At 43.2% G+C, this 10624-nt stretch overlaps 1 pseudogene; it reads right to left on the reverse strand.

Annotated features, from left to right (window-relative positions):
• Positions 1-2069: 2069 nt before the first annotated feature.
• LOC149991826 (sal-like protein 4 pseudogene) lies at positions 2070-5094 on the reverse strand (annotated as a pseudogene).
• Positions 5095-10624: the final 5530 nt, after the last annotated feature.

Consider the following 10624-nt stretch of genomic DNA (forward strand, 5'->3'; position numbering starts at 1 on the left):
AGCCAGCCCTTTGTTCTGTGGCACAAATCCTGCTCCAGAGAGCCCTGTGGGACAAGGCTCCAGCTGAGACCACATCCTTAACTTAGCTCCTTCTTCAGTCCCACTGAGTTTTCCTCACTCCCCTTTGCCTGAGACCTGTCCCTCAACACAGTACTTCCAAATCCCCATTTCAGTTTCTGCTCCCAGAGAACCCAAGCTGAGCCAGGATTTTACATCAGAGTGTAATATGGCTCACATCTCATAGAAGAAGCATGAGTGGCACAAGTTGATCTGTAAATATTTAAGTGATCTCAGTAGAGTATGTATAGTCTTACACTCAATAAACAAAGACCACTTTCCCAGCACTGCAAACAGAATCCTTTTATGGTGAATACTGATTGTGGGCTCATTCTTCATTTTTGTTGCCCGCCCTTTTCTAACTTTGACCAAGTTGATGTGGCTGCTGGGTCATCTAGGATCTGAATCTCAGCCTTGCAAGGCCACAAATACATATTGTCACTTTTTTGGAGGTATGGCAACCCATCGAACCATACAGGTACATAAATCATAATTCCAGTTAACTGGTTTAGGACCACAGCAATATTTTCTGTTAACTGTTACTCTCAGGCACACAGCACTTCTCTCCCAGGTGCATAAGTTTCCTCTGGGGATAAAGTTTATTTATTTATTTACTTATTTATTTAGAGGGGGGAATATCCAAAATCAATTCTCCAACGGTCAGCATTAGCAGGTAAAACTACAGGGATTTCTCTCATTAGCTTAATAGTGAGAAAGCCTCTGGTGTATCCTCTGTAACAATATCCACTTCACAGTGTGAACAGGTACTATTATTATGTTCACTTATAATTCCAGAAGGAAAGGCACAACTTGAGGAAAAATTTTTTTGGATCCTAAAGTCAGGTGCAATAACTCAAAGACAAACTCCTTAGAACAGTCTTGATCTGCATTTCCACATGGAGGAGGAAGAGACTCCTCTACCCAGAAATTAAGAGTCTTTCCATTTTCTTCCTCATTAAACCATTAGAGCAACATTTCGTCATTTGCTTAATATTACATACACAAAAAAGTGATTTAAAGTCACAAAAACATATTAAACGTTCAGCTGCTCCCATCAAATACATCAACTCTTAGGTTTAAGACAGGGACTAGGAACAATTCAGTGGTCATAAAATAGGAAAAAAAGAGACTAAGGCTATAAAAAATAAATAAATGAGGTAGATAAATTAAAATTTTCAACCCCCTTTGTAGCCTTTATGCAATACTCAGGTTGAGGGTGGGTGGGTATTCATAATTACTTGACAGCAGTTACATCAAAAACATTTTTATTAAAATTATTACATGAACCTCTAATAAGAAAGACATCCTTCCATGAGTTTCTTCAGCTTGTACAAAGGTTTTATATATACTTTGTCACAAGTAACAAAGCTACTTTGCAAGACACACTTCTTTCCAAAAAAAAAAAAAATACCAGTGTGTATTTGTTTTAGTATGATTTCGTGTTGTTGTTGCTGCTGTTGTTGTTTTTGCAAAGCATCATAGCAACATCACGATTGTAGGACTTGCCTGAGGTTGTGGTCACAACTGCACACAACATCATTTGTACATCAGTAAAAAAACAAGCAGGATGACATGGGTTCTTTAACATGGATGGAACTAGAGAATTATACTTAGCAAAATAAGCCAGGCAACAAAAGAAAAATGCCATATGATTAACACCTGACACAAGAAACTAATGAACAACACAAACAAGCAAAATTGAACCAGAGGCATGGAAACAAGGAGCAGACTAACAGTGACTGGGGGTAGGGGGTAGGGGAGAAGAGGGGTAAGAAGGGGAAGGGTCTAGTCAAGGAGCTAGTATAAATGACCCATGGACATGGGCAACGAGGTGGGGACTGACTGTGGGAGAAGGGGTGGGTAGGGTGGGGGAGAACAAGGGGGAAAAAGTGGGACAACTGTAATAGAAAAACCACAAACAAATTTAGAACTTGGAGAAAAAAAAGGTCCAGTACTACAGCAGTCACTCTGCATTTCTCCTTCCGAATGGGTTCTCTTTACCTTAGCTGACCTCAACCTTGTTTTCTTCCAGTAAGTGAGAGAACTGGTGCTTGGGAATGCTGTGAATCTATCTTGGAGACAGTGGTGTCATTGAAAAGGGAGCTGGCCCCCAGGGAAACCGAAAGAGTAGGCATGTCTATACTCTGGATTACTGAGATACTGTTGGCCTTCATGGCCTGACCATCATTGAGCATGGTGGTATACTGGTTCCACATAACAGGGTCCATGTTCACTGAAGAGGCCATGATTTCCTGGGGAAACATCTCCGGGAGCTTCTTTCCATCTGTTCCTAGAGCCATGGTGTTCTCAAATGTCAGCTTCCTCCCACAATGTGCAGAGCTATTGTTGGCAATATGCGTCATATAGTGGACCTGCAAGTTGCCTTTGGTGGTGAAAGCTTGCCCACATATGTTACATACGAAAGGCTTCTCCTGAATCTGAAGAGCGCTGGCCGATAAATGGTTCTTCCGGTACCATGTGCTGCTTGCCCTGTTGGCCTGATTGGGCCACTAACAAAGGTGTCGTGCCTGGGGACATGGTTGTGGATCCAAATGCACCACTAACTTCAACTTTGACACAGGTTGGCTGGGGTTGGACAAATGTTGACGGGAGACTGCTCCAACCTTCCATCTCAGTGCGGCTGTTCTCCAAGCTCTCTGCTTTGCCGCCGGCATCAGAAGACTTCAGCTTGATGCTTTCTGCTTGGCTGTTGCCTAGGGAGGAGGCCTGAAAGGACATGGTCTCCAGGACATCTGGACTTTGGCTCTGATACTCCTCGTGTTCCACCATCAAGCTACCACTCTCCACCAAACCATTTCCTCTCCTACTTTGCTGCTGCAGGACCACAGGAGAAGGGTCCACCTTCCCCTGGGCATCCGGGGAGGCCGTCAGGGTGAATGCTGGCATGGGCGATGCCGAGTACATGTTAGGAAGAGGCAGAGGGACCTTCGAGGAGTTGCTGGGGGCATCCTGGGTACTGACTTCCTCTACATCAATGCTTTCAATGTCATCATGACAGATGGCACTTATGCTGCCATTTCCACCAACCGCCGTCAGCTTGGGACCAGTAAAGTCACAGGGATTCTCCGGCAGGGGTGTGTTGGGAATCTGACCACCCATGTGCAGCCGAATATGTTGCTGCAACATGACCGCGTTGGTAAATTTCTTCTGGCAGATGGGGCATGAATGCTGGGTCTTTACGAATGTCTTGGTTTGGTGAGCCTTGAAGTGTGCCTTCAGGTTAGCTTCGGTGAAGAAGACCCGATCACAGATTCCACAGTGGAATCGCTGCTGTCTGCTGTGGCTGTTGTAATGTATTCTAAGGGCCCTTTGGGAGCTTAAGACACGATGGCAAATTGGACATTCACTGGGGTCAGTGGTGACCTTGTCAATGTTTTGCACCATCTGCTGCAACTTCAGGGTCTCCGACCCTGGCCCAGGTGTCCCTCTCCCTTGGAAACCACAATCCCTTGGGGAATTATGGGTTGGCCCTACCCAAGAGTATATGGATCCATACTCACTTTCTGGAGAAGGCCTGGGCTGCAGGTCATTGGCCAGTGGGCCACTTTTTAGGTCCTTGGGATTAGTCCCCAAAGAGAGATTCTGAGACAGCCCTACATTGGGAGTCCCTGTTATCAGGACAGGTTTTCTGCCTAAAGAGAAACTCGATTCAACTACAGGGACAGGTACAGGGAGTGCATAGGGAGTACCATGTCCTGTTATCATGCATGGGAGGTTTGCATTCACCTGGAAATGTTGATAAAAGTGTGCCTTGAGGTTGCCTTCAGTGGTGAACCAGTGACCACAGACAGAGCACACAAAGAGTCTCTCTCCAATATGGGAACGGACGTGGGTCTGCCAAGAGCTATCAGTACTAAAAACATTGCCACAGTAGTTACACTTGTACCTGCAGAGGGTGGCCTTGCCTTTGGGTTTGATATCCACTGGGGACACGTTGGGTGGCTTCCCTTTCCCTTTCTTGGCCAGGTCTAATTCCGTAGGGAAGAAAGAGCTCCCAAAGAGCAAAGAGCCTGGAGCCTGAGGTATCAAAGCACCTGGGAGGTAGTTCAGGAGCACCGGTGGCCCAACTGGTCTTGGGGCAAAGGACACCAGCCCTGGAGACACAGAGTTGGTGGTGAAAGGGATGTTGGTGTGAGGTAGCCTGGCTTGGTTCGAGGTGTCCAGAAACTGACCTTGGCTTCCAGCTTTCTGGCTGAGCAAAGTCATGGATGCAGAAACCTGCTGAGTCGTGTGGCTGCCTACGGTCCTCAGGGCGTGAGCTTCCGCCACGCCAGAGTGCAGAGTGTGGGTGGGCCACATGTTCATCTGTGTGTACCTCTGTTGGGCGAGCTGGATCTGATGTAGCTGCTGCTGTTGCAGACGCAGGATGTGTTCCATGACCCACGGGATGCTGTTAGCACTGGGCGGGGGGGTGGGCAGTGTATCTGCGCTCCACTGACTCACTGCCACCTTGGTGCCCGGTAGTGCTTGAAGAATGACATTAGTGTTGGTCACTTTGCCTTTGGATAAATAGCTTAAGTCTTGGGGTGTGGGAGGCAGGGCAGTCCCTGTGTTTAAGTATAGAGCAGACTCCATCCCAGGCTTGTTGTTCATGTACCCTGAGCTGCTGCTACCCTCCCTGTAATGGTGCTTACTCTTTGGAATGTGTGGCTGGTGGCTCAGCACAGCCCCAGAGAAGTTTTCTGAAGGCACCAGCTCCCCTCTGTCATTCCTGATGAAGACAGGTGGATATTGAGTGCAATTTTTCTTGTGTTCTAAGAACTCAGAGAAGGTGAAGAACACTCCACAGCATGTCTCACAGATGTGAGTCTCTTCCCGACAACGCTTCTTGACCATCACTCGGTTCCCATTCATCTCATCGCCAGTCCCTAGGTGGTTCATTGGAGCATGCAACCCATCTGCCACAGGCACTGCTGGGGCCACATCTACAAACTTCAAGGCCGGCTCCTGTGGCTGTAGCTCACCAGGGTCCTCCAAGTTGATGTGTTGTGGTTTCGCCTGCTTGCGTCTTGACATGGTGCAGGTATCTGGATGCTGGGCAAGCCGCAGTTACTTGTCCACTTCGCCAAAAATTCCTGGAGTTGGAGATAAATTTTAAATAATAAAATTGCTTCTCAAATATAGGACCATAGAAACAAAAGAACTAAGTAAAGACAATCACATGAAAAAACTTCTTTTCACAGTCAAGGATGTTTCCAAATAGCATTTTGAGAAAAAGCAGCATGTCTTAATTATGTGGTACTCAATAAGTGATTAAATTAAAGGAGGAATCAGAATTACCTGGAAAGTACTAGAAACACAAGGGCAAAGTATCCTTTCAAGATTTCCTCTCATGAGAGGCTTATGTTTGCCTTTACACTAAATCTCCTCTTAGTTTAAACCTACTTTCATGATGTGATTTTATCTCAACTTCATGTCTTATTTTACATTTTCACTCATTTCTTTCTCTTCTCTAGGAGTCCAACTAGTCACTAGATACCCAAGGTGGAGCACCCACAGGGTTGTTGATAAAAGGCCCCAGGTCCTCTTTATTTAGGACTCTCACAAGGCTCCCCTCAGGACAAGGCAGTTACTTTCTCCAGAACTAGTGATCCAAGACAGTGCTTCTGCAACCACACTCTCTTTTATGATTGAGTCTCAGAAGAGACATACCATATCTGCTATATTCTGTTTGTTAGAAGCAAGTCACTAAGCCCAACTCACACTCAAGAGGAGGGGAGTTGAGCTCCAGCTCTTGAAAGGAATATTAAAGAATTTATGGACACATTTTAAATCATCACATAACTCTTCACAGAACTGGTCCCTGACTATTGTTTTGTTCTTCATAGACTCACTCTGAAATTTGCAAAGTGCAATGGTTTTGAGTTCAAACTGATGCTGATCTATTTATAACCTTACAATTAGAACAGACAGGATTTTAAAAATTCATAAGCATTACTTTATTAACTTTTTTCCAGTAACTTTGGATTCACAGAAAATAGCAAAGCTAGTACAAAGAATTCCTGTATACATTTCACCTAGATTTCCCAAATGTTTCCACATTTGCTTCCTCTTTCTCTCCCTCCCCCCATCTCTCTCTCTTCCTAGATGTATTTTTCTGATGTAACTATCATCTAAACTACAAACTTTATTTAATTGTCCCATTAATGTCTTTTAGAGTAAAAAGGGGAAATTTTTTTTTTCTCATCCAGGATCCAGTTCAAGAACTCATGTTGGATTTTTTAAATTTTTATTTATTTTTAGAGAGAAGGAAAGGGAAGGAGGAAAGAGGAACATCAATGTGTGATTGCCTCTTACGTTCCCACAACTGGGGACCCAGCCTGGTGACCTTTTGGTTGGGAGGCCGGCACTCAATCCACTGAGCCACATCAGCCAGGACATGCATGTTTTATTTAATTGTCACTTCTCTTTACTCTCCTTTCATCTGAAGCAGTTCTTAGTCTTTATCTCATGACCTTCACATTCTTGAAGACTACAAGTCATTTATTATCTCAGTTTGCGAGCAAATAGTATTCAATTTGCTTACAAACCTGCATCGTCATTCCTATGTAAGCTTTGTAAATCCTTTTGACAAGCACATAAAAATAAGCACTCTTAAATATTTTAAAAGTCTATCAATGGCTTGTGAGCCAACTGATAATTTTGAGAATTAATAAAGAAAAAAAATCAGACATTGATCTTGCCTTCCCTTATCAAGGTGTACCACCAGTGAAACAAATAGTATATGAAACAGAATTATAATAGGAATGACAGAATTAAAATATCACCATTTCTCAGCCCCTAATAAATAAATAAATCCAAACAATGATCATCAATGGCTGCTGATATACAAAGAGGGTCAGATTGCACTGGCTGGTGAGGCTCAGTTGGTTGGGCATCATCCCGCAAAGCAAAAAGTTTGCTGGTTCAATTCCCAGTCAGGGCACATGTCTGGGTTTCGGGTCCCATCCCCAGGTCGGAGAGGCAACCAATGGATGTTTCTCTCCCTCTCTTTTTCCATCCCTTCCCCTCTTTCTAAAAACAAATAAGAGACTTCCAGCCAAGATGGAGGCGTAGACAGACACGCTGCACCTCCCTCCACAACTAAGAAGGAATACAACTACCTCAAAACTAGAGACCCAGAAGTTCCAGAAAATCGAGCTGCATGGAAGTCCAACAAACAAAGATATAAAGAAGAAATACTCATCCTGACAGGTAGGAGGGGTGGAGCCGGGGCAGAGAGGACGTGGTGTGGTGGCGGCAGCAGTGGCGGCAGCAGCAGCAGGCAGGCAGAAAGTGCAGCCACACATTTAAAAAAGTCAGGAGGGACACCAGGGGGGCGCTTCCAGCACCAGATCAGACTGTGCAGCTTACAGCTCCAGCGCCGGGGAAAATAAAGCCTCATTGCTTCTGACTGTGAAAACCAGTGGGGGTTGGGGCACAGGAGGAAACTGCCAGTCTCTCAGCGGAGTCCACTTGTTTAAAGGGCCCCCACAGTCCTATAACATCTGCAGACCCACCCACTCTAGGAACAATGGCCAGGGCAACAGCTAGAGAGGTGCCAGTCCCACACAGAAGTGGGAGAAGTGCCTGGAAAGGGGGTGAGTGCTGAGCAAGTGGCATTGTTCCCTCTCAGACCCTTACCCCACATATAGCGCCACAACATAGTGAAACAGGTCATCCATACTGACAAATACCTAAGGCTCCTCCCCTTAGAACATAACAGATGCGACCACTCTACCTAAGACGAAGAGGCAAACAAACACAGGAGCCTGTCAAGATGAGGAGACAGAGAAGTATGGCCCAAAAGAGGGAACGGATCAAGGTTCCAGTGGGAGAACTAAGTGATGAGGAGATAGCCAACCTAACAAACGTAGAGTTGAAAACACTGGTGATAAAGACTTGACAGATATGCTTAAGTACAGCAAATGCATAAGGGAAGAAATGAAGGCTACGCTAAATGAAACAAAGGAAAATTCACACAAAACCAATGGTGAAGGGAAGGAAACTGGGGTTCAAATCAATGATTTGGAACACAAGGAAGAAAAAAATAGTCAACCAGTATAGAATGAGGAAACAAGAATTGAAAAAAATGAGGAGAGGCTTGGAAACCTCTGGGACAACTTTAAACGTGCCAACATCCAAATCATAGGAGCGCCAGAAGGAGAAGAGAAAGAGCAAGAAATTGAAAGCTTATGTGAAAAAATAATGAAGAAAAAATTCCCAAATTTGGCAAAGGAAATAGACACACAAGTCCAGGAAGCACAGAGAGTCCCAAACAAGCTAGACCCAAGGAGGACCACACCAAGACACATCATAATTAAAATGCCAAAAGTTCAAGATAAAGAGATTCTTAAAAGCAGCAAGAGAAAAGCAGAGAGTTACCTACAAAGGGGTTCCCATAAGACCCTCAGCTGATTTCTCAAAAGAAACTTTGCAGGCAAGAAGGGACAGGTAAGAACTATTCAAAGTGATGAAAAGCAAGGACCTACAACCAAGATTAGTCTATCCAGCAATGCTATCATTTAGAATGGAAGGGCAGATGAAGTGCTTCCCAGACAAGGTAAATCTAAAGGACTTCATCATCACCAAGTCATTATTATATGAAACGTCAAAGGGATTTACTTAAGAAAAAGAAGATCAAAACTATGAACATTAAAATGACCACAAACTTACAACTATCAACAACTGAATCTAAAAAATGAAAACAAAATCCAACTAAACAAACCAGAAGAGGAATATAATCATAGATATGGGGAGCATTTGGAGGGTTATCAGCTGAGAGGGGGAAAGGGGAGAAATGGGGAAATGGTGCAGGGATTAAGAAGCATAATCAGTTGGTACAAAATAGACAGGGGGAAGTTAAGAATAATATAGGGAAGGGCAAAGCCAAAGAACTTATATGCAGGACCCATGGACATGAACTAAGGAGGGTGGGATTGCTGGAGGGAAGAGGGGTACTGGGCAGAGGGGAGCAAAGGGAAAAAATGAGAAGACTATAACAACATAATCAATAAAATATACTTGGAAGTAAATAAATAAAACCTTTTCCAAAAAAGAGTCAGACATTATGTGCTTCTGGGTAGTCATACACAGGGCTACTTATGAAGTATAACTGCCAAAAAGGAAACTTTAATTTCACCAAGTCTCTCTAAATCAGCACTGTCCAGTGCAAGCCAGTATATAATTTCGTATCTTCTAGTTGCCATAGTAAAAGCAACTAAATATAAATATGTGAAATTAATTTTACTAACATTTATTTAACCCAATATTTAAAATATTACCATGTATACATGAAATCAATATAAAATTATTAAAGAGATAGTTTACATTCCTTTTTGTACTAAGTCTTAGAAATCTGGTACGTATTTTACACTTACAGCACATCTCAAGTTCAGCTAGTGTTGAAGAAAATAATTATTCATATACTTGTTAAGATGATAAAACAGACTTTATTCAAGAGGGACTACTACACTGGGATTTTACAGTAGGGGGTAGAGATTGAGCTCAACTCCAAATACAAGGACAAGTGGAGATTTATAGCCAAGGAGCAGAGTGAGGGTCAGTGGATGAAAAATTACTAAGATGAAACATTAAGGCTAGGGGGGTTCTTCTAAGACAAACTCAACTTAAGATAGGCCAGGGTGATAAGATATTGAGGGTAGGAAATGAGGAATTTGATTAGATAATAAGAGTGGCAGATTTTCACTGAACTAACCCAGAAGGATTCTTGCTATAACTGAATTAAGCAGGTCAAGGACAAAGCACAAGGCCAGGACCTAGTGAGAAGGGTTCAGAGTCAGAGGAGGTTCACTCAAGTTTGGTCAAGGAGAGAGTCTTTGCCACTAGTGATATCTCAAGCACTCAACAATCACATATGGCCAGTTGCCACCATATTGGACAGTGTAACTACAGACAGAACTATCAGTGGGCAGGAAATGTAGAAGACAGAAGAACATTTTAGACACCATCACTGAGAAGCAAGAGGCCAAGGCCAGCCAGAGGGATTGTCTACAAGACAACTTTTCTTCAACAAATAAATTCCGAGGAAGAAGAGGAGACGGTGAAAAGAGGTTTACAGTGCAATAACTTAATCACAATCTGTGGATCTTATTTGGATCCTCATTCAAACAAACTAAAACAAATGTATGGCACGTATGGTACAAATGGAAATTTGAATACTGGCTAAATAGTCTGTGATAGTAATTATTGTGATAATAGTCTATGGTTAAATATAAAGAAAGACTCTTTATAAAGATATAGTGTAAAGTATGAGTGGAATTATATTGTGTTTCAGATTCACTTCAAATTTACAAGGGATATATATTTATATGAAATATCCAGAATATGCATATCCTAGAGACTGAAAGCAGATCAGTGTTTACCAGGACTGGAAGGAGGAGGGAATGGGAGTGACTGCTTAAGGGGTATGGAGTTTCCTTTCGGGCTGATAAAACCCTTCTGAAATTAGGTAGTGGTGATGGTTGCACAAGACTGTGAAATACTAAATGCCACTTAATTGAACACATTTAAGTGGTGGGAGTGGTGAGTTTTATGTTAGATGAAT

This window comes from Furipterus horrens, unplaced genomic scaffold, assembly GCF_987537825.1.
Source record: "Furipterus horrens unplaced genomic scaffold, mFurHor1.1.pri manual_scaffold_17, whole genome shotgun sequence".
Lineage (NCBI taxonomy): Eukaryota > Metazoa > Chordata > Mammalia > Chiroptera > Furipteridae > Furipterus > Furipterus horrens.